The 22,818-nt window shown below is 63.5% G+C and overlaps 1 protein-coding gene and 1 long non-coding RNA gene across 4 annotated transcripts in view; one reads left to right on the top strand and one right to left on the bottom strand.

Annotated features, from left to right (window-relative positions):
• Positions 1-913: 913 nt before the first annotated feature.
• Positions 914-22,818, top strand: part of CXXC5 (CXXC finger protein 5) — a 33,380-nt gene continuing 11,475 nt past the window's right edge. For 2 of the 3 annotated variants that reach the window (XM_047778784.1, XM_047778787.1), the window contains exon 1: positions 914-1,038. The gene's annotated coding sequence lies outside the window, so the exon portion shown is untranslated. Of the gene's footprint in view, positions 1,039-1,116; positions 1,202-22,818 lie in introns of those variants that run through there. The other variant, XM_047778785.1, reaches the window with a different exon arrangement.
• On the bottom strand, positions 14,114-19,464 carry LOC125126410 (uncharacterized). The gene is made up of 3 exons (XR_007134623.1): positions 18,858-19,464; positions 15,883-16,016; positions 14,114-15,555 (listed from the first exon to the last, which is right to left on the bottom strand). It is a non-coding gene; the product is annotated as an uncharacterized LOC125126410 (long non-coding RNA).

Below are 22,818 nucleotides of genomic sequence, written 5' to 3' on the forward strand. Positions count from 1 at the left end.
GGAGTCCTTGAACACGCGTCTAATTCCGAGAGTGCTCGGCTAGGAGTTCCCGACCCTACGCGCCGCTGAGCCGCGGGGCGCGGCCAAACCCTCAGCACCACCGGTCCTTGCAGCTTGGCGGCCGGCCGAACAGAGGGGACAGAGGGGCGGCGGATTTCCTCGTCAGGTGCGTCGCCGAGCGCATGCCCTCCTCACAAAACGAGAGAGGTCCTCTTATGTATTTATTTATTTATTTTTGTAAAGTTGCGGAAAAAGAGGTTAAGACGGGGCGCGCCGGGGAGCTGAGCCAGGGCCGACCAGGTCAGGGCGCGGAGAGCTGGAGGCGCAGTGGCTGCAGCTCCAGCCTCAGAGCCTGCGGCGTCCAAGTGGCCAGGGCTGCGTCGGGAGGGAGGCGGAGGGAGGAGGGAGGGGAGCTGGGGGGGGAGGGAGGGAGCGTCGAGTCCGGTCCGGGTTTTGCCGGCAGCCCCCGGGCAGCGTTCAGAGCTCCTGCCCCGGCGGGCGCGCGGCGGCGGCGGCGGCGGCAGAGGCGGCGGAGCCTGAGCGGGGATGTAGAGGCGGCGGCACTGGCGGCAGCAGAGGCGGCGGCGGCGGCGAGAGCAGGCGCCGGAGCCGAGCGAGAAGAGCGGCAGGACCTTGTTCCCCGAAGCCGGGCCCCGCGTCCCAGCCCTGCCCAGCCCGCGCCCAGCCATGCGCGCCGCCTGCTGAGTCCGGGCGCCTCACGCTGCGCCCTCCGCCAGCCGCGCCGCGCTGCGCTCGGGGGTGATTAGTTGCTTTTTGTTGTTTTTTAATTTGGGCCGCGGGGAGGGGGAGGAGGGGCAGGTGCTGCAGGCTCCCCCCCCCTCCCCGCCTCCGGCCAGCCGCGGCGGCGTGACTCCGGCTCCGGCCCCGGGCACGGCGGGCGGCGCGGCTGGAGCGGAGCGCACCGCGGCGGCTGTGCCCAGAGAGGAGCGCAGCTCTCCGCCCCGCCCCTCCCCCTCGGCCTCGCGGCGGCGGCGGCGGCGGCGGCGGCGGTGGCGGCTTGGACGACTCTGAGAGCCGGTAGGTGTCGGGCCACGGCCCTCCCCCGACCCCCCCGGAGGCCGGCCCCCTCCCCTTCCCCGCCTACCTCCCTCTCCTCCCCCGGGGCCCGGTGCGCGGCCGGGGCCGGAGTTCGCTGCAAGTCGGCGGAAAGTTTGGCGGCGCGGGCTCCCCCGAAGTTCAGGTGCGGAGAGCCAGGGACGGGGAAGGAGGGGTCCGGGTTTGGGTGGGGCAGGGGGCGCCGGTGGCCTGAGCCCGGGAGCCCCGGCGGCTGGGAGCCCGAGCTCCGGGGATCGCTCGGTGGCCTCTGCTATACTCCAGCCTCCCCAAGCCGCAGTCAGCTCGGTCGCAGATCACTGAGTTCAGACAAAAAGAGGGGTTTTAGGGCCGGGGACGGCGGCTTGGGCGCCATGGATTGGGGCTGGGGCTCCTGTCCCCTCCCCAGGTCCTCGAGCCTGAGGGCTCAGGGGCGGCGGGAGCCCGGGTCCTCACCTCTCGGTGTTGGGCGGGCGCTCCGCCTGCGGGGGCGGCTGATTGGAGCTCTCCGGCGCGCACTCCCCCCACCATGCCCCATTCGCAGCCTGGTGTTTGGGGGGCGACGGTAACTGCTCTTAATGCCCTGGACCACGCGTGGCTGAGTCTCCCCCTCCACTTGAGGGGGCGGTGGCCACTTCTACATTTCCCCTCCGGCTCCTCGCCCCCGCTGCCCGCGGGGTGCCTGGCGGGCTGATCAAGTTTGACCTTCTTTTTCCGTTAAAGGATCACCCCCCACCACCGCTGCTCCCCGCGGCCTCGTTCTCCCATCCTCCCCAGCCCTGGGGAGTCTTTCAGGCTGGCTCTCGAGCCCCGCGTGGCCAAACAGCAGGCAAAGCCAGGGTGGGAGACTGGGGGTGTTCCTCTCGCTGCGGAGCTGTGGGAGGCGGGTGTCCCAGGCGCCTGCCTCGCTGCTCTGGCTCCAAATTTACCCGTGAAGTTTGGGCCCCAGCCCCCCTCCCCTTTGCTTCCCCGGAGCGAGGGGCTGCACCGCCTCGGGAAGAATGTGTTAATTTTCTTGCCGGGGGAAGTTGTCCTCGCCCGGAATGGGCTGCTTCCCGGCGGGGAGCGCGGGGTGCGCCAGGCTTTGTTTATTTGTAGGATCAACAGAAAGTGAGTGACCCCGGTTTTTAAATGGGGGGCTGCCCCTGGGACCTGTCAGGAGAGCCGAAGCGCCCAAGGAGGGACTAGGATCGCTTTTTGCTACCTCCCTTCCCCCCCACCCCTCCCCGCTTTAGGAATCGGAAAAGGTGCGCGGAGTTGGGCTGGTGCCACGGGCTGCGAGGAGGCAGCCGCAGATTTGGGGGGTTCTGTAGGGACCCATCCGGAAAGACTCGCGCCCTCCCCTTGTCTCCTGCGACGGGGGGGGGAGGGTGCTGAAGGGTTGGCAGCCGCACCCTCCTTGGCCCCCCTTGACCCTGGGTGGTCTGAGAGTCGCTTCTTGGGATGGAAGGGGCGGGGGCGGGGGTGGGGGGGCGGCCCCGGCGAGGCAGCCTCTGGCCCTCCGCCTCCCCTGCGCCGCGGGCGCTGTTCCGAGCCCTGGGTTTTGTGGCGGGCCCGCTGTCCCCTCCCCGCGTTGGCGCAGGAAGCACTGGGGAGGGGGCGTGTGCGGTCGTTCGGCCCTCGCCCCCGCCGGAGCCGCCCCAGGGCGACCGGCAAACAGAGTCCCTTTCAAGTTTTCCGCTGGGGCCGCCTGGCGGGGGCTGCGTGCGCGGTGGCTGCGGACTTGTTTGGAGCGCTATTTGAACGCCCGGCGCCACCTCAGCTGCCCCGGCTCGCGGGGGCGGGCGGGCGCGGGGGGGGGGGGGGCTGTCCCTGCAGCTGAGAGCGTTTAAATGAGACGTCCTTAGGGGGTGGCCGGAACGCGCCCTGATCCCGCTCCCGAAGGACCCCCGTAGCTTGGGTGCCAACCGAGGAAACCCGGGAGCTGCGCCCCGAAGCCTCCTCCTCCACAGCCCTTTGGAGAGCGATTCGAGGCGACTGAGGCCCGCGCTACCTACTACTTCGTAGTGTTGATTTAGCAGTTTCCCTGGATGAGGCTCAAGTAAGAGCTGCGGGGGGGGGGGGGGGAGTGGCCCGCTCTGCAGCTGTCACCCCCTTCCCAGAACTCACCCCCTTCTCAGAACGGAAATTGTCCTCTCTCCTTGGGGAGGAGGTGATTTTTGCCCTGGGAAGGGGTGGGAACAGCTGAGGGAGGTTGGCCTCTGAGCGCTCAGTGAGTCCTGGGGATCCTGGTGGAAGCCCCCCTCCAACCCCGGTAGGAGCCCCGCGCTACCAGGAGGGCAGGAGCTGGGCTTGCCCCTCCCTCTCCCGTGCCACCTCCCTTTCCTGGGTGGGGGCAGAGGTTCCTCCGCCGCCGAAGGCAGACCCTCGACTGACTTGCTGTCCTTTGGTGCCTTATTTATGTGTGTATTTGGGCCCGGCTGCCCCCCCCCCCCCCCCCCGCTCAGCAGGTGACCCTGGCCAGGGCCTCCTATCTCTCCCCCGACAGAGCCTGTTGACTTACCCGTGGGCCAGCGGCCTCGTCTTTATCACGTGAGGCCTGGAATGTCCACCCGGCAGGGCTGGGCTAGGTGGGGGGAGGGGAGGGGAGGGGAGCCTTCTGCATCCAGGGCCCAGGCCAGCTCAGGCCTGTGTTCTCTGGGTTCCCACTGTGACCCCCACCGCTTTCTGGCTCTTTCCAGCTTTGTGCCTACCTTCTACCCATTTGGCAAGTGTGAAACTGAGGCTCATAGGAGTGTGAGAGGCAGGCTGGCATCTCGCTCGAGGACCAAGTCTCTGGGAATCAGATACCTTCTTTAGCGCTCCACCTGTTTAGGGAAGAATGGGATAGAAGTGGGGGCCCTCTCTGGAAGGGAGGCGTGTGGGCTGGCCTGAGGTCCACTGACTTTCCAGGGTGTGGGATAGGGTGGGGGCATGGCAGGATCTCCATGAGCCAGACCCGGGCCTGCTCTCCTAGAGCGCCTGTCTGGACCCTGAAGTCTGGACGAGCTCCCCCAGCACTGTGCTTTGAAGCCTGCTTTAATGCGCCAAGAATGGGGGGGGAACCTTCCCGTTGGTATTATTATTGCCCCCTCTTTATGTCTAATTCCCTTATTCCTCGGCCCAGTGTGTATTTATTGAGCCCCTACTGTGTGTCAAGCCCCACCCTACTGGGGGTGCCGGCTCCAATCGCTGACTCTGTTCCTGCTTTGGAGGCAGGCCCAGGGTAGAAGCTCCGCCCTCTGTCTCCACCCCCTGGGGCCCTGAATGGGGCTTTCCCATTTTTTTTTCTGGGGCTCTCCCTTTCTTACCCCCACCACCTGATCCTGTCCTAGCCTGTGTATGCAGTGGTTGTGTGTGTGTGTGTGTGTGTGTGTGTGTGTGTGTGTGTGTGGAGTGTCCTTGATTAAGTGTATTAATAGTTAAACTCTCACTCATAGCTGGAACTCACCAGACCACAAAAAGCCTCCCCGGTTACTCACGCGCTACTGCCCAACAAGAATATCCCACTCAAGTTTTTTTTTTTTTTTTGTATTCTCTTACTTCTCCCTTTATTCCCCCCAACTCTGAACCCACCTCCCAGGCTGCGGGCACTGAGAAAGGACTGCCCCCTCAGAGACCCAGGCATCTCCAACCATTCCACCTGCCCTCTAAAGCCCAGGGCAGTGTCAGCTGCTAGATGTGGCTGGCTGTGCGGGTCTATTCTGTTGGTTTGGGATGTGGGCATCTGGGCGGTGTGTGTGCGAATGACTCAAGACCTGCGTATCTGTGCGTCTGTGTGTTGAGTGTGTGTGTCTATCCTAGGGAGTGGGAGTCTGCGCATGTGTGTATTTGTGAATCAGGACATGTGTGTCTGTGGATCTAGGAGTTGCGTGTGTCTACATGTGTGTTTGTGATCCTGAGCGTATATGTCTGAAAGCTGGATTTGTCTCTCAGTCTAGGAATGTGTGTATTCTGCGTTGTGTGTGCTTAGAATTTTGGAGAGGGTATGTTGATGATTTGTGGGTGTCTGTGTGTTTTATGTAAGCTTATGACTCTGGAAGTGGGCCTATCTGAGCTGTGCGGGCAGGGGTCTCTGTCTGTCTTTGATGGCTGGTGGCCGTGTTCCTTTCTTTTTCTGTGTCTCTGTCTGCAAGTCTCTTTCAGAGTCTCTCTCTCCCCGGTGGAGGCCGAGTGTGTGAGCGTGTGTAGCGTTGATCCTCTCCCACCGGGCCCTTCCCTGCCCTGCCCTCCCCGGCAGAAACTGGGCAGCCTCCCCGTCTGCCTGCCTGCTGGGAGTTTTGGAAGCCGTGGAGGGAGACAGGCTGGGGCCGGGGTGACAGCGCGTATCCACGGCGATGGCAGCCTGTGATTACGGGAATAAAAGGATTTTAAGGTCATGGGTGTATTTTTTTGTTTTGTTTTGTACTTTGTCCCCCTTTGGTGGAGCCATTGGCAGCAGAGGGCCAGAGCTGTGTGTCTGCAGGTTGGGAGTCTGTCCCCATGCGGCCGAAGGCGTCTGTGGGGCTTTGCTGGGAACATGCACACACGTGTGTACATGCGTGAGTGGCGCCTGTGAGGGCGTGTGTTCCTCTCTGCCTGCACCCTATGGGAGAGTCCACAGGCCTGTTCCCTGGGGGAGAAGTCTCAGGAAAACTTCTTGCTTCTGGGTGTTGCATGGAGCTGGAACCCTGCAGTCCTGTGTGTGCTGAAGCGCCGTCTGGCCCCTCTCCTCCGTGCCTACCTGTCACCCCCCACCCCATCCACCCACCCCCCGCCCCCAGTAGGGTGTCTCACCAGAGACTGGCTAGGCCCAGTCACCTGGGCTAGGCCACATCCCGGGGTGTCAGTGCCCCTGGCTCTACTCCAGCCCCTGTAATTGCATTCTGCCGCCTAATCCCCCGCCAGCTCAATTAGATCGCAAATTCTTCTTCATTTCCTGCCTCTGATGCTGGCCTCCCTCTGGGCTTACAGGGCCTGGGAGGGAGGGAGAGGATCTAGCCCCCCCTTCCGCCAGCACTGGGGACTCTGGGGGTGGGGGCTGGTTAGTTCCTGGCACCTCTGGGGTGCCAGCTGCAGCCCTAGGGGACAGTAGGCCAGGGCTCTGCTGACCTTTTTTGGACCAGCCTCAGTATCCCCGTGCTGGGGAAGGGGCTCGTGTCATCTGGCACGTGGGCTCTGGGTAGACTGTAGGCAGATCATCTGGCCCAGCCCCTGGGCAGTGACCCCACAGGCTCTGCCCACCTCCTGTCCCCAGAGCACTTGCTGCCCACCCCCCTGGCATGGCAGTTGTGACCTTGTTTTTGACCTTTTCCTAGTGTCTGTACCAGGGACCAATTGGGTCACTGAGCTCCCTTCTCCTGGGTCCTCCTGACCTGCCCTGAGCTCACCCAACAAGTGTATGTGACGTCTGTCTCGCCAGTCAGACCGGGCTCAGATCCCGGCCGGGTTGCTGCCTCGCTGGATGGAGGACTTTTGGTCAGTGCTCTTGCTGGGAGCCTCCGTTCCCTTGTCCCTGAAATGAAGTCATAGAGCGCCTGGCTCCCAGGGCCATTTTCAGATCGACACGGGGAGACTGTGCCGGGCCCGGCTCGGGTGGCCACCCCGCAGCCTGCAGTCAATCAAAGTTGGCTTGAGTGGTGACGAGGATTTCCTGTCCCACTGCCCCCGCCCACCCGGCCCCCCAGGGAAGAGCAAGAGAAGAACACGTGGCTCCGGTTAGCATTTCTAGGTCCCTTCTGCTGACTGCCAGGTGTGTGACCTTGGCTACGTCCCTTGGCTTCTCTGGGTTTCTCTTCCCCATCTGTAAAATGGAACCAACCCTGGGCCTGACCCGTGCCCGGTTATCTGCTTGCAGAGGCTCCGCCCCAGCCTCCCCTGCAGGTTTTCGAGGCATTACCTGCCCTTATCTTTCCTTCCTCACACCAGGCCTGGGATGGGGGGGGGGCTGGGGAAGACCTGGGCTGGCGGGGGGGGGGGGGCAGAGGACTGGCCAAGGTCATGAGGCCGCTCGTGGGGCCCGGGTGGGGTGGGAGGGCCAGGCGATGGCCTGCTGGCTCACTGGCTCGCCCGATGACTCGCTGGCTCAGCTGAGCTGTGAGGCATGGCCTGCCCTCCCTGCTGGTCTGGGTGGAAAGTGGTGGCTTGGCTGCTTGTTTTCTGCAAAGGGGAAGCTGGATGTCTACCCCCTTCTTCCCCAGGAGGCGCCTGTGGCAGCGGCTGTGCTGACAGGCCTCCTGGCCTTCTTGCTAGGGTGGCTGGCAGCTCTGGAAGGCCGGCTGTGCACAGATCAGCCAGAGGGAAGAGGAACTGCAGAGTCCCCTGCCATCACTAATCCCCGCGGCCCCTCCCACCCTCAGCCCATCCTCCGTCTGGATGGAAAGCAGCCTCAGCAGGAGCAGAGCTGGGGTAGACCGGCTCTGCTGGAGGTGGCCGAGGGGGACGCAGCCGCGGGTGGGGAGGGGGCGCTGCTTCAGGGTCCCTGTACCTCCCTGGCTTGTCGTCTTACTTCTGTGACCTCTGTCACGCATTGGCCTCGGCTCTTTAATATTTCATGGCCTTTGGAGCCAGCCCCCTGCCCCAGCCTACAGGCCCCCTTTGTCTGCCAGCTGCCCCCCCCCCCGCCAGGGGGGGCATCCCTGTCCCTGGATTGCTGCTTTACGGACCCCGAGGCTGCCTCTGGCTTCCCCCAGCCGGCCCTGACGCTGTCCCTGTCCCTCCTGACCTGCCTCCCCCGCACCCCTGCCTGTCACAGCCTCCGTCTCTGGCACGTCCTCTCCCGTCTCTCTCATCTCTGACAATCTCCCTGCCCTTTCCCTCCATTTTCCTCTTTTGTTGGCCTCCTGCTTCCCAGCAGAACAGAAACCGCGGCCACTGGTGCGCCGGCTGCGCCCCTCCTGGGTCCACCCCTTCCTGCCCCCTCCCCCAGCTGTGCCGCCGTGAGAGCTGGTTTTATTTATTTTGCTGTTTGTTTGGGAAGAGGGCAGCGGCGATTCTGGGCCCTGGCTGCTGCGCTCTGCCTGGAGCAGCGGGCGGGCGGCCGTGCTGGCCTCCCAGGAATGTGGCCGGGACGCCCCGCGCTATATTTACTTCCCTCCAGCTGCTGGCCCAGCAGGGCAGAGCCAGGCCTGCCCGGTGGCCCCGGGGGAGCCCTGTGCCCACCCTCCCCCGTCCAGCAGACCCCACATGGCCCTTGGGCCCACCCATCCCTCCCTTCCCCGTGACCTCCCCTGACCTCCGCGGCCTTACCCTGCCTGCCAGCAGGAACCCGCGTGTGCCCTGCCAGGACAGGCAGCAAGTGCCCCGATACGTGTGGGACAGCACCTGGCAGCCCCCACCCCCCCACCCAGGGGCCTGGCCTAGGCTTGTGATCTGATGGCCAGAACGATGCAAAGCAGCTTTCCGGGCCTGGCCCTTGCTCCTGCCACAGTCCCCTCCCGTCTGTCGTGATCACAGGCAGGAGTGGTGGGGGTAGGGGGGCTGAGCCACGCCGTGTACTGCTGCCCCGCTTCCCGCGTACTTGCACGACCCTCCCAGGTTTCCCACATTGACACGTTCACGTGCATTGCTAATGCTTGCACATGCATACCTGTGCAGCCCACGTGAACACGCGGCGTGTGCCTTACTTTAGGCAGGGCCATACCTCCCGACACGGAGTCCCTCACTCATCAGACGCTTCGGGGAGTTTTGAAGCTGCTCCTTGCCAGCCTTGCCCTGGGATGTGACGGTGATTCCTTCCCGTACCCCCAGTGCCTGGCACCAGCTAAGTGTTTGAAGAGCTTTAGCTGCTGCTCGAATCAATTGCTGTCCCCCAGTTATTACTATTGTAATGTGTTGTAACAACGGTAATGACAACAGCTAACTCATCCTAAGGCACTGAGTGAACAGCTTGCTAGCCTTTGCTTTTTTTAATCCTCCCTGATTCGAGGGCTCTTAGCATCCCCATATACAGATGAGAAAACCGAGGCTGGAGAGCTTGTGACTTGCCACTGACAAGTGGGATCGGGTCCCGGCAGAGCCCTTGTCTGGCTGTGAACACCATGCGGATGGCCAAGGTTGCTGTTGCTGGGGTGGTCCATGCTGCCTGGCAAGCAGCAGGCCCTCTGTAAAGGACTGCGGAGTGTGGGCCTTGCTCTCTTTCCTTCTCGAGGCCCCATACCCCTGGCACAGGGCCTGGCATTTGGTGGGGCGATGGGCTGGTTGGCCAGTCGGGTGAATGAAAGAATGAATTAATGAGTGACCAGGTCATTAGCTGTGGACATGAGCGCTCTCAGGGGACACCAGGATGGGGCATGTGCTTGTGTCGGTGTTCAGACTGGTCTGTGGAGGATTCTGGGCAGTGAGGTGGAGGGGGCAGGGCTGAGAGATGCCGCCAGAGACCAGTCGGCTGCTGAGGCTGAGCCCTTGGGGCCGGCCATGTCTTCTCCCTGGACCTTGGTTTTTCCATCTGTCAGATGGGCTTGGGGGGGCTGGCCTGGGAGCCTGCGGGGGAGGGGGGTCGTGGTGGGAAGGGGGAAGCAGTGGGTGGTGGAGGCAGGAAGATGAAGCGTGAAGCTTGGCTTGGAACCCGAGAAGCAGCGAGACCGGCCCTGACCTGACGCCCGTCCTCGCCCTGAGCCGCAGGGTGGGGACGCAGGCTTATAAAGCCTTCCTCCCCTCTTGTGCTGCTGAGGGCTGGGCTTCCTGACAGCTGCAGCCTCGGTGGCCGTGCCTGTCACGACATGGTGGCCTGGCCTCCAGGACTAGACCAGCTCCTATGCCAGGCCCACAGGCCTCCTGTCCTGTTCCTGTTGACCCAGATGGGAGACCCAGCCCCTCTGCTTCCTGACTTGCTCCCCCCAGGCTGGGTGGGAACTGGGTGAGCTGGGCCTCCTTTCTTCCAGGCAGTGTCTGTCTGGTCTTGGCAGTCTGGCATTTGTAGTCACAGGAGCGTAGAATCCTAGACTCCGTAGAGCTGAGGGCTTCCTGTCGTGTTGGGAGTCTAGAATCACACCACTGTGGGTTTTACTGCTGCGAGGAGGCCTGAATGGTCCCGTTTCTATCTCATTTGATGCTGGGAGACATTGAAGACCTGGGGGGAGGGGCTTCCCTCTGGTGCCCTCGAGTGACATGAGCACCTTAGGCACAAAGAAGCCTAGTTCGGCCTCTGGTCTGCCCTTCTTCGGAGAGCGAGCTGGCCTGGGGAGTGGGCCGCGTGGGCCCAGGCAGGCAGCGAGGGGATGCGGCTGGCCCGCAGGCACAGGAGGGGTCCTGCCGGCGGTGCCCGCCCGCCCGCCCGCTGCCCACGCTTCCCGAGGCACCAGTGTGAGGAGGAAATGCAGGCTGTTGCTTCCAGCGACAGCCGGCAGGGCCGGGCGGCTTCCCAGCTCCCCCTCTGATTCACGGCCGCCTGCAGCTCCCCCCTCCCCTGGGGGCCTCAGCAGCCCCATCTGTGCAATGGGGAGAGGAGGCTCTACCCCGCAGTCTAGCGTCACAAAGACAGTACAGTTGGGATTCTTCTCGAGGCCACCGTTACGCTGTGGGAGAGTGGGGCCAGCGGCCCTGACCAGCCGGCTGGGTGTCTGGACCCAGAGCCCTGAGAAGTTCTGCTTGGAGCCACCCCAGTGCCTCCAGGAGCCTGGGTTCCTGGGGCAGAAAGTGTGGCTGGCGAGTGGAAATTGATAGAGAAGGGCCCCCTGCAGTCAGAGTCTCCTTCCGGCAGAGCCTGGATGGGGTGCTGGCCTCAGCATACCCATCTGCAAAGTGGGGAATGTCGCACCATGAGGTCATCCATTCATTGTCTGCTCTGTGCTGGGGTGTGTGCCGGGCGCTGGGGGTGCTGAGGCCAGTGGGGAGGGGAGGGGGTGCTTGGCTTCAGGGCGGGGAGTGTGATTTGGCCCAAGGGGTGACTCTGGGAGAAGGAATGAGGGTGGGGGTGGCAGATAAGGAGCCGGCCAGCGAGGCCGTGTCCAGCGGAAAATCCCAGCTGTTCTCAGGAAGCGTTTCCTCCACTGGTCTCCTGGGAGGGAGGCGAGGCGAGCAGGAAAGCAGGGAGCCGGGGGCAGACGAGGCCCCCCAGCCGGTCCGAGTGGCCACGTCCCCGGCCCGGGTGGCAGCCCGGCGGGTGTGCCCCTCACCCGGCAGGAGGGCCGGGACGCACCCCCGCGCTGGGGGCCGGGCCACAGTCCAGATTTCAGAGCCCTCCCCAGGGGCCTGGCGGTGCCCTCCGCCCCGTCCTGGGCTGTCGCCGCCGCGGGGGTGGCAGATGCTGTTTCATCGGCCGAGGCGAGTGGGAGGCCTCCGGAAGGTCCTCCTGGGAGGTTCCGGGGGGCAGCGGGGGTGTCAGCAGCTGCCGCCCCACCAGGGCCGGCTCGGGTGGCCTCCCGGGTCGGCCTCCCGGCTCCCTCGGTCCCCCAGGCCAGGCTGGCGCTTTGGCATTGCGACTGGTTCCTCCTGCCTTCGCTTCCCGCCCCCACCCCCACCCCCGCTGCCCACCAAGCGTCTTGGCTCTGGCCCCCCTCCCGTCCCTGGCTGCGTCTGCAGAGCCCCCCGGGGAAGGCAGGGGAGGAGGCGAAGCGGGCTCAGAACAGCGGGTGCCCGCGCAGCCAAGTATTTGCGCGAGCTGTCAGAGACAGACAGGCATGTGGGGAATTTGGTGCGTGTGAGGCTGGGGGAGCAGCCGGGTGGGCAGGCAGCAGGCAGGAGGGGGAGCTGGGGCTGCCTCCCCCGCCTGTTGAGCCCTGCGGAGACCACCATTCTCCCCAGCCCGGGGCCAGAAGGTGCATCCGGCACCTTCTTCCTGCCGCCCCCCCCCCCCAGCACCAGTGAAGTGGGGGGAGTGGGACTGAGACTCTGGCTGCTGGCGGTGCCCACACTGGGGAAGGGGTGCCCTGCGGAGGGCCGGAGCCGCGGAGAGGCTGGCTGGTGGAGTGTGGAGCCAGGCAGGAACCCGGGTTGTGCCCAACCGTGGCCTCCAGGAAATAGCAGCTGTCATGCTTCTGCGTCTCCCCCCGCCCCAAGCCTGGCACCACTTGTTTCCTGGCCAGGGTCCGGCTGGGGCAGATTGGAGGAGCCTGGTATTGCCCAGCCTGGGCAAGGGACAGGCAGGGTGCAGGGGGCCATGTTTATGAGCTTACAAATACTTGGGGTGCTGGGGAAGGGGTCCCCCAGCCATTCTTTTGCTGAAACAGGTTGGAGTCATTCTGGAGGAGGGGACCTCACCTGCCTCCTTGGACAAAGACCCCTGTTTAGTCACCTTCATCTTCTCTCTGATGGTGCCTGTGAGGCAGGTCAGGGCCTGGAGCCGAGTCATTCTTGAGGTCTCATACCTGAGAGCCCAGAGACGGGGAGACACTGGCCCAGGGTCACACAGTGGGCTCCCCAGCCTTCTCCCTACCCTCCTGTGGGTGGGGTCAGTGGGAAGAGGTGACCATGGGGGGTTTGCTGGGGTGGGGGGGGCTATATTTAGTCAGTCCTGCAGAGCCAGGGGGCCCCTGGGAGCAGCTGTTGGTGGGGGGGGGGGGCAGACAGAGGCCTAGAGCTGCATTTAGTCTGGACAGAAATATCCTCCCCCCACCCACCCACCCACCCACCCACTGGCTGGGCGGCCAGGCTGCGGGCTTGTCCCCTGAGGGGCAGCTTGCCTGGGCCTGGCGGCCGGCGGGACAGGCAAGATGACCCGATAGGCTTTTCCCAGCTCAGGTTTCGATGAAACAGGAACCGGAGCCGCAGCCTGGGCCGTGGGGGCCAGGACAGCCAGAGCCTGGGGGGGGGGCCAGGGCCGCCCCCTCCCCCCCTCACAGGGTGCAGCCTCCCTTTCTCAGAGGCCTGGGGAAGCAGCAGGTTATTTATCAAGCCGGCCTCCCCGCCGCATCTGCCTGCGCCTCCCCCCCCCCAGCCCGGCACTGGCGGCCCTGAGCCCAGCAGAGCCGGGTGAGCTGGGCGGGCTGGCGGCGGCGGGATGAGCTCAGGAGACGTGAGTCACCCCATCCCCAGCAGCCCCGCGAGGCCCCGCGGCCTGGCAGGCGGCGCGTACGCACGCACGCCCCACGCGGCACCCCCGGGGGCACAGGCTGGGGACAGACCGCCCCCTGGCACACATCGTGCCACACGACCCCGCACACACAGCGGACACACACAGGCCGGGCTGGGTCCCCTTCGCTGTGGACACACAGCCCCAGCCTCTGACGCTCACACATACACATGGGCACACACACGGGCAACACACATGGGCAGATGGACAAGCACAGTCACACATGGGCGTGCTGTGCCCCTGGGAGCCCGCACACGGCTCCAGGGAGGCAGTTGCATGTCTGCTCTGTCCTGTCACAGGCTCTGGCAGTCGCCCTCCGGTCCCAGCACGCACCCAGATAGAGCTGGGCCGGGAGCAGTGACCCCACACAGCCGGGCACACACTCGCCCACTTGCAGCACGGTTGGGGCCCCACTCGCCCAGATGCCTCCCTGTGTAGGCGCCCACCGAGGCGGCCCAGCCCTGGGTCGTGCAGTCAGCTGAATTCTGCAAGGTGGGCACGGAAAGGGAGCCACTTGCCCATCCCTCAGGCTGGCTTGGCCCTCTCGGCAAGGAGGCCCACGTCTCTGGCTCGGAAGAGTTAACCCCCATTGCCCTGCGGTGTGGGGGTCGCTGGCCCAGGCAGAGCCATTTGGAGGTCTGTGGGGGAGGGATGCAGAGGAGCCGGGAGGAGGAGAGGCTGGAGAAGGAAAGCCATGGAGAATTGATTTTCCTGGGAGCGCCAAGTGGCCAGCTGCTCCCCCAACTCAGGAGGCCGGGTCCTTGGGAGGCTGGGGGTGCCAGAGGCTCAGGAGAAATGAGACTGCCTTCGTCTGGTGGGCTGCGCCCTAGGAGTCTGTCTGCTCGCCCTCCCTGCTCACCCTGGCACCCGCTTTCCTCTGTCCTCTCGGTGTCCAAGCCCCTTGTCACCACCCTCCTGCCTTGCAACCAGCACGCTGAGACTTAGAACTCAGACTTAGCTCCTGGCCTGCAGGATGGGGACAAAGCTGGCCGAGAACAAGGAAGGACTGGGCTGCTGGGTTAGAGGGAGGCCCGCAGGGAGCCTCCATGCTCCTGCTGCCCGTTGGGGAGGGGGCCTGCCTTCCCTGGAGCGGGGTGTATCTATTTTTCACACACTGAGAAATACACCATTTTGCAGATGGGAGAGTTGAGTTTAATGGGGATGCTTCGCGGCCATGAAGGGCTTTGGATGTCACCAAACACTCAGACTGCTGATCAGTCTGGGCCCATAAGACTGAGACAGCCTAGCAGGGGTCAAGGGGCAGGTGGCTGTAAGGACTCAGGTCCAGGCTGGCTTCCATCTCCTGGCCACACACGCCTCCCCCATAAAGCACTGGACAGAGGTCTGGGAGAGGAGAAGGGGCCTAGGCATCCGAGGCAATCAAAAGAGCAGGGGCCGGTCAGAAGGACCGAATATCCCCTGAGCCACGCGCTCCGGAGTGGAACGGACCTGGGCTCCAAACCCGGCTTGGCCCCTGCCTGCTGTGTAATCATGGCCCAGTCGGCCAACCCCTCTGACCTCAGTTTTGCTACCTGTAAAAATGGGTGTGAGCATTTTTGCGGTGTCTTAAAGCTGCAAGACCTGCAGGAGATGGTGGGGTGTGGTTCTCACCGTGCCACAAGGGAGTCCAGCCCTCTCTCCCACCTGTCTGCTCCACCAAAGCTGGCATTTCCCTAGGAGTGGTACCCCAGAGCCAGGACTCTTTAATTACGCTATCTTGGGTTTAGCCTTCTCCAGGGCTGTGCCTGGATGGGAATGCCGAGGTGTGGGGGTGAAGGGGCTGCCCTTGGGGCCACAGAGCGGGGGAGGGCTGGGACTGGAGCCAGGGCAGAGGAACCTGGGGTCCTTGGGTGGACATTCCTGGGGCTTCATAGTATGGGTGGAAACAGAGCTAACCATGGTTCCAGTACTTTCTCTGTCCCTTACCTTCCACCAGCAAGGCCACAAGTTGGAGCCCAGCAGGGACTTGTAGGTGGCAAATGTAGCTTTTGCAGGGCAGTGAGGACCTGGGTACGCGCCTACGGGGAAGAGCTTTTGGGACCGTGGGAGACCCAAAAAGTGCTGACACAGAGCTGGCAGGGCTGGGGGGCCAGGGAGGTGGGAGGAACGGCTGGCAGGAAGTCGAGGTGGGTTTTTCTGTGGCCAGAACAGGACAACCGAGTGTCACCCTCCTTGTAGCTTTCAGACGGCTGCTGTGTGCCCGCCTCCCCGTGCTCTTGCAGTAAGAGGGCAGACCAGGGGCTGGGGAAACTGAGGCAGGAGGGATTGACTCAGACTCCAGGGCGAACAGTGCCTGCACCAGGGCCACAACCTAGGTTCCCCCACAGCCCTGGCCTGAGCGGCCCTTGACGCCCATTCTTGTGCTGGCCGATGATGACAAGGAGAATGACGAGGCAGCCCTCCTTGTCCTGAGCGCTGTGCATGCTGGCCTTGTGCTGAGACCCTCCCTTGTGTCCTCTCCAGGAGCCTGGTGGGGCTGGGGCTGTCCTCGTGGGTAGGTCAAGCCATCCGTCCGAGGTCACCTAGACGGGAGGCTGCAGAGCAGGAGAGAAACCCTGACTCCAAAACCCATCTTGGCCCCTGTCGTGGCCTGAACCCGTGCCTCTGGGAACTGACTCCTGACCCATCTCCCATGATCCCACCCAAGGACTAATGTTCCTAGTTGGCCCAGCCCGCTCCCCACCTATGACCAGCCCCATGACTGTCCTAGGGCCCCCCCGTTATCTTGGACCCAAGAACCTTGGGACTGCTGCCCCTTTCAGCCTGGGGAGGATGAACCCTGTTGCCCTTGGCTTCTGCAGGGACGTGGTTGCCTGGCCGTGGGGAGGAGTCGGGGTGCCCCGGGGAGCAGACGGAGGCACCTCAGACTCGCCGGGATCTCCTTGCAGACAGACAGGTTCTGGAAAAGTCAGTTGCTAGGCTTGTGAGAGCTGTTCATGGGCACCTGCCTCCCCACGTCCACCTTTCTGGGGACGCCTTTCCTCTCTGGGGAGCCCTGCGGAGAGTGAAGAAAGCACCCTTGAGCTGGGGGGTGGCTTCCTCTTCTCTGCACAGGGGCAGCCACAGCGACGCCCCCACACCGCCCCTACCAGGATGCTACATGGCCCTGCCCAGGGCTCGCTAAAGGCCACGGAGTCGGGTTTGTTTTGCTGGAGGTTGGCGCTGGCCTTAAATGGAGGAGCAGAATCTCTGGGTTTGGGGCCCCGTGTTGTGTGGCAGGTCACTTCCCCTTTCTGGTCTCCATTTCTGCATCTGTGAAATGACTGAGAGTCTGCCCTGCCCATGTTGTCTGAGGCAGAGCTAAGTCACAGCCAGACAGACACTCACAGGCCCAGAGCCCCCATAGACCTCAGGCCAGCACAGCTTCCGGGGGACCGGGGTGGGCTCTAGAGTTGGGCCAACCTGGATGTTCGTCTCATCTTCACCATCCACCACTTGGGTGACGCTTGAGGCAGCTCTGAGCCTCAGTGTTCTCATCTGTGCAATGGGCAGAGCAACCTCTTCGGGCTGCTGTGAGAATGAGACAGGACGGTGTGTGGCACAGGCTTGACCAGTGGGGGCCCCCCCACCGCCCCACCGCCAGCTGTCTTCCTGGTCACTGGCCTCCCCCCTCAACTTTGGTCTCAGGGCTTCTGGGAAGGAGACGGTGCCAGTGTGCTGGCTCAGCCAGCTTGGCCACTGACCTTCAGAGCACCCAGGCTGTCAAGGCCGCCTGACTGCCTGCCAGGCGGGGAGGGGGGAGCAGCAGCCAGCTCTCCGCCCCTGTTCCCACTCTCCTCTCTCTCTGTGCGCCTGTGTGCGAGCTAATTAATCTCAGCCCCCTTGGGAAATTAGAACGCCGCAGCCGCGGCCTCCTCAGCCTCTGAGTGCCTGTGCCGCCACTGGGCCCTGCCCAGCCCCACTGTGGTTTGGGGGGCACAGGGTGGGGGCTGGGGAGCAGGGTGAGCTGGGCAGCCGTGCATCTCCCTGAGCCCTCCGCCTCCTGGCTCTGGCCTCTTGGTCCCCTCTCCTCCCCTTCAGCATCCGTAAGGATGCCAGACAAGCACGCTGCCCAGGTGAAACCCAACCCCCAGTGCCTCTCTGCCCTCTTCCGGGGGCTGGTAGGGTCACCCCCTAGTATAGTGACATCCCGTCTCATTGCAGGGTCCTCTTGCCTGCCCAGCTCAGGCTGATGGAGACAGATGTAATTATGGAATTTTGCTTGGGAAATTAATTTGAAAAAGTTAATTAATTGGTGGTTCCGGAGGTGGCGGGCTCCACGCCCAGCTGGTCCTCCTGACGTCAGTGCTGACCCGCCTGAGACGTCCAGCTTCCTGGGCAGGCTGGGGAGAGGGACCCCAGTGAGCTGGCTGGGCAGCCCTGGAACAGGCAGATGCACAGTGAGGGGCATAGGGTAGACCAGTGTCCTGGCGCAGAGTGGGTACCTGGGAAGGGTGTGTCGCCTGGGCCTGCTGGGGTGGCCTCGGCTTCCGGAGAACTCCACCAAGCTGCTGTCCAGCTCCTACTGTCTACACTGGCCTCGGGGTCTCCAGTGCTCCCAGCCAACACAGACCACGGAATGTTTTGTCCCGTTCTTCCCTTTCTCAAGGAAAACCTCTGAACCTCAAAACTTTTTCCATCGCGCTCCAGGGACACTCTTGGGCCCGCTGTGCAGATGAAGCAGCCGAGGCCCAGAGGGTGAGATTTGCCCAGGCCCTTCAGCTGTGTTCTCTCCAGCTGGATGGAGGAGGGAGTGTCTAAAGCTTCGGCTTCTTCCCAAGGGAGGAACTCTTCGGCGGGCAACCCCCTCCCACGTTGGAGTGATGGGCGCCTTAAAGTTGACTGTACCCAGAGGGGGCCAGAGAACAAGGCCAACCCCTCCACCCTGGCACCTCTGTGCGTCTTCCTCTCCCCGCCCCAGACATTCGTGGTCCCCTGTGTGTGCCTGCAGGGGCTTTCCCCACCTCCCTCCCCCGCCACCCAATCTTCAGGGTGACCCTGTTGGGCTGAGGCTGGACACCCCACCCCCTAGGCCTCCCTGGTGGCGACCCCAGTGACCTCCTGAGTTCCCTGCAGGGCCCCGGACCACAACAACCTGCCTCGATTCTAGTGTGTGCCGTGTGGATTCTGTACAGTCTTTGTCTAGACAGAGACTAGGGCAAGAGGTGGCTGGGCCTACCTAGGACAGGCCCTGGCCACTGGCCTGCAGGAGTCCGGCAAGGTGAGGAATGTGGGCATTCAAGAGGTTTGGGCCTGGAGTTCCCGCTGTGGTGCAGTGGGTTAAGAATCTGACTGTGGCCTGGGTCACTGCAGAGGCACGGGTGCAGTGGGTTAAAGGATCCGTCATTGGTGCAGCCTCAGCGTAGCTCGTAGCTGCATCTTGTATTCAGTCCCTGGCCTGGCAACTTCCGTATGCTGCAGGTGCAGCCATTTGAAAAAAAGAAAAAAAAGTTTGGACCTAGGTTCCCCTAAGCTGTGTGGCCTTGAGCAAGTCCTTTAGCTTCTCTGAGCCTCATTTTCCTCATCTGGGAAACAGGGCTGTGGTGAGGCACAGGGAGGTATAACCACTTGAAGCATCTGACTTTGGTACCAGACGGTTTCACTGCCCCGTGGAGGCCGGATGGGTGGAAGAGCAGGCAGCCCAATGGGACTGTGCGCGTGCCAGGGCCCAAGCAAGCCAGGTTTTCAGAGGGGAATCTGGTACACGTGGTGGGGACAGGGGCTGGAGGACACGTGAGGAGGTGAGATTTGCGAGACACCCAAGAGTCAGCAGCGAGCAGCCCAGAGCCCTGGGGCCTCTAGGGGGAGTTAGTCCGTACGGCATCTACTCCCCGATTCGTTCAGTGCATTTCCTTACCTCCGAGATGTCTCTATTGACCTGCAATGAGTTGTGTAGGCCTCACCTCTCTCTCCCCGAGGTTCAGAATAAAAGCGACTGCCCTGGGCAGGGCACGCTGGGCATTTTGCATCCCGTATCCCTCTGATGGAGTCTGTAGCTCTGGGCTACTTCAGGTCTGACCGCTAGTCTTGGGTTTAAGTGGGCCACACCTATTCTCTGAGCATCCTGCGTGGGCTGTGTATGGGCTTAAAGGGGAGAAGCTTCCTCTGCCCATCTGACCTCCCAGAAGCCCTTCCTGGTACCGCCCCCAGCAGGCCCCTGGCTGAGCGCTCAGAGTTTGCTGCACAGACTCTATTAAACCCTTCCGTGTGTGTCTGTCTGTATTCGCCCTAGACTGGCAGCTCTCTGAGGGCGGGATCCAGGACATCTCGCAGCTCCCACGCCCAGCACAGAGTCAGCACGGGGTCATGGGCCCCCGCTTTATTTATTTTACAAACGGCCCTTAATCTCCACGCCTCGGCATCTTTCTCTGTAAAATGGGTATCCAGGTAGTGCTCTTCCTGGTAGTGCTTGGAGGAGGTGTAGTTTAAAAAGCCCTGTTCTTAGCTTCACGTTCAAAACTTAGAACTCCTGACGTGTTCGCCGCCTTTATTATTGCTATTGACACAGTTATTTTGTTATCATTACATTATTATTCACCCTCCCAGGGCCCCAGCAGCTGCGGTGGCTCTGGGCCTGGACGCAGAGCTCTGGTCTGCAGAGAAGTTGCAGTTCCTAATTAGTCAGTGCCCCAAGGAGAGGGCCTGGGTTTGGATTTGTGCTGGAGGTTCCCACCTGCCCAAAGCTTCCTCAGGCCCTTTCGTGGTCACGAGGGGGGCTCAGGCTGCTCAGGCTGCAGCCGGCGCTCCAGCCTCAGGTCGGGGGGCCCTGCTCCTGGCGAAACCCTCCCCAAATTTCCCCTGCCACTCCCTCCGCCGCGCAGACCTCCAGGGCCATGAATCATTTATGAGGCAAAAATGAAACCAATTAAGGACAAACTTTGAAAGCCTCTAATTGCTGCGCCTGGTGGCACCGAGGAATGAGGGGAGGCAGGCCTGTTCGGTGCGGCATCTCCTCTGCCCGGCCCTTCCCAGGCCGCCAGTCCCACCGCGTCCCAGGGCGCCGGGGCCTCCCGGCTCCCCGCCGCCTCCGGGCCGCGGACGTGCCCGCGCGGCTCCGGCTGCCGCGTCTGCCGCCCCGGCGCCCGCCCGGGTCCCAGGCCGACTCATTAGGCCCGGCTCCGCTCCCCGCGCCGCCCGCCCCAGGCCCGAGGTGATGGCGGCTGTTCCTGCCGATCTGGGGCCTGTGCCCCAGAGCTGGCCGCCTTTCTCGGGGCGGGAGCCAGGCCCGCTGGCCCGGCTTAACCCAGCCGAGCCCAGGACGCCCTGTCCCTGCACGGGAGGCCGGGGCCCCGCGTCGCCGCCCTGGCCCTCCCCCCCTCCCCCGGCTTGCACAGCCCCGTTCGGTGCCAGGGCAGAGCTGTGCATCCCAGTCGGGGAGGAGGGGGCTGGGGGGGGGACACACGGGAGTGGGGAGAGCGCCATCGAGTTCCTGGAACCCCACCCCTGCCTCAGCTTGGCCACAAACACCTTGCGCTGCGCCTCGGTTTCCCCGTTTGTAAACCATCCAGACAGGCCCGTTTGCTCTTGGGAGTTGGGATTTGGGGCGCTGGGCGTTACATGTCCGGCGGGGGCGGGGGGGGGGGGCTGTTGAGAGGGTGGGGGTCGGGGTCTGGGATGTGACCCTGGCAGGCCCTGCCTCGCCACCAGGAGCCCTGGGCACCGGTGACCCGCCTGCTCCCCGGGCTGAGCAGCGGGCCCTCAGGCATGTTGTTGGCTGAAACCGAATTTCTGTGCTTGTGTTTTTCCGTAATTATATTAGCAGGTGGGCTTTTTCCTCCGGGAGGCGACGGGCGGGGGAGCACCACGGCCGTGTCCCCACCCGCTCGGAGCGCGAGCTCCACTCGGCTCTGCCTGCCCGCCTGCCGTAATGATTTTTTAATTATGCAGCCAGTGCTCGGAATTGCTAATCCACCTCCAGCCCGACATCCCCTCCTGCGGCTCGCACCCCCCCCAGCCCCTCCCTGGTGTCCCCAGAGGAGTGGTGCCCAGCCCCGCACCCATCACTGTACCCTGGACCCCACCCCCACCCCCGCCACGGTGGGAGGGAGGAGAGGCCGGGGCTGGCCACAGACACCTCTCCTCCACCTGCAAGTGACAGAACTTGGTGGCGCGGGGGCCCTGTGGCTCTCCTTGCACGCCCCCACCCCCGGCTCGGGCGTGACTTGTGCCCTCCGGGACAGCTGTGTCTGGAAGGGGGCAGGCGAGTGATCGGTGACCCCCACGGACACACACACAAGTGTGATCTTTGTCTCTGCCTCGCCCACACTCCCACTTTGCTTCTCTTAGCCACACACCCTCAGCCTCCCAGCTACCCCAGCACAATCGCACACTCTGTGTGTTTCTCGCACACGTAGCCACACCTGAGGGCCGGTGTGCCCTCGGGAGACCCCACGGCTGCCTCCCAGGCCCTGTGGCGGCCCTGCCCCCACTCTCTTGCCTGCAGGCCCCCCCCCCCACTGCCTGACTGGGCTGCACTTGGAGCTCCCACCTGCTGGGGTGGCTGCCTGTGGCCGGGGCCTGCCTGAACCTCCATCGACCCGGCCTGGGGGAGGTGGCGGGTGGGGGCCATCCGCGGCACTGTGGCGGCGGCTCCTCTCCAGGCGCCCAGCTGTGGCATCTGTCAAGGTCAGATAGCGACTCCGGAACCAGCCGGCTCGGCCCCACGGCCCCTCTCGCCTCATTATTTTTGTGTTCCGGGGCTGCGGCGACACCTCCCTCCCTCCCCCTCAGCCTCCCGCCTCTTGCCTGCCTCCCCCACGCCTCTGCAGGGAGGGCCTGCGGTCTGGGGGCTTTTGTTTTCCAGTTTTTTCCACGCTCAGACCAGGCAGGCAGCTCGATGCTGGCCAGAGCTGGTGGGTTGCGAGCTGCAGACAAGGCAGGTGCCTCGCTCGTCGCCAGGGCAGGTTCTGGCCTCGTGGAACCCGAGGTTGGTTTCTCAGGGGGCCACACTGGAGCTGGGCAGAGCCCAGCCTCCACCGCAGCCCAAGCGTACCTGTGGGCAGCTTCCTCTTTCCACAGGGGCCCCAGCACCGGGCATCAGTTCCTGTCTGCACCATCCCCGTGCTCCACTTGGGCCCCAGCCTCACACCCCAGCACCCTCCAGAGGCCCTGATACAGCTCACAGAGTGCACACGCTTGCTCATGCACACACACGTGCACACATGGCAAAGATGTGTTGACACTCACAGACCAGAAGAACCCACAAATATCCAGCCACCGCGTAAACCGCTCTGCTTGGACACACACACCCCCCCCCTCGGGTGTCTGCGTACATTCACAGACGTGGATGGCACACACGCCCCTCGTACACACAAGGAGGTCACACCAAGACCTCCACTGGGATCTAAGCCCCATGTGCGCATCAGTGCTCAGACCCACAAAGAGTGACAGCTGAGACCACACACACACACACACACACACACACACGCTTGTTTATGCAGCATGCACAGGTGTCTGGCACCCTCCAGGTGGACACACGCCCATCTGCTTGTCTCTAGTGCGGCTCCTCACAATGCACACTCCCTGGTGCCCCGTGTTCCTTGAGAAGTTGCATCACGCAAGGGGCTTTTGTCCCCTGAAAAGCTAAAGGGAGCTTGAGGCCTCCCCTTTGATGCACCCTGTATGTCTGGGGAGCTCCCGGAAGATACGAAATTGGTGGTTGACTGGTGAACTGCCCTGCCCCCCGTGGCCGGCCTCCAGGGTCGCCCACCACCCTGGGCCCACGAGCACTGAGATGGTGTGGGATGGAAGCCTTCCAGGTGGGGGACGATGGGCCTGAGGGCTGTGAGCAGGGGGTGGCTTCCCCGGCTCTGTCTGTG

Source organism: Phacochoerus africanus, chromosome 4, assembly GCF_016906955.1.
Source record: "Phacochoerus africanus isolate WHEZ1 chromosome 4, ROS_Pafr_v1, whole genome shotgun sequence".
Lineage (NCBI taxonomy): Eukaryota > Metazoa > Chordata > Mammalia > Artiodactyla > Suidae > Phacochoerus > Phacochoerus africanus.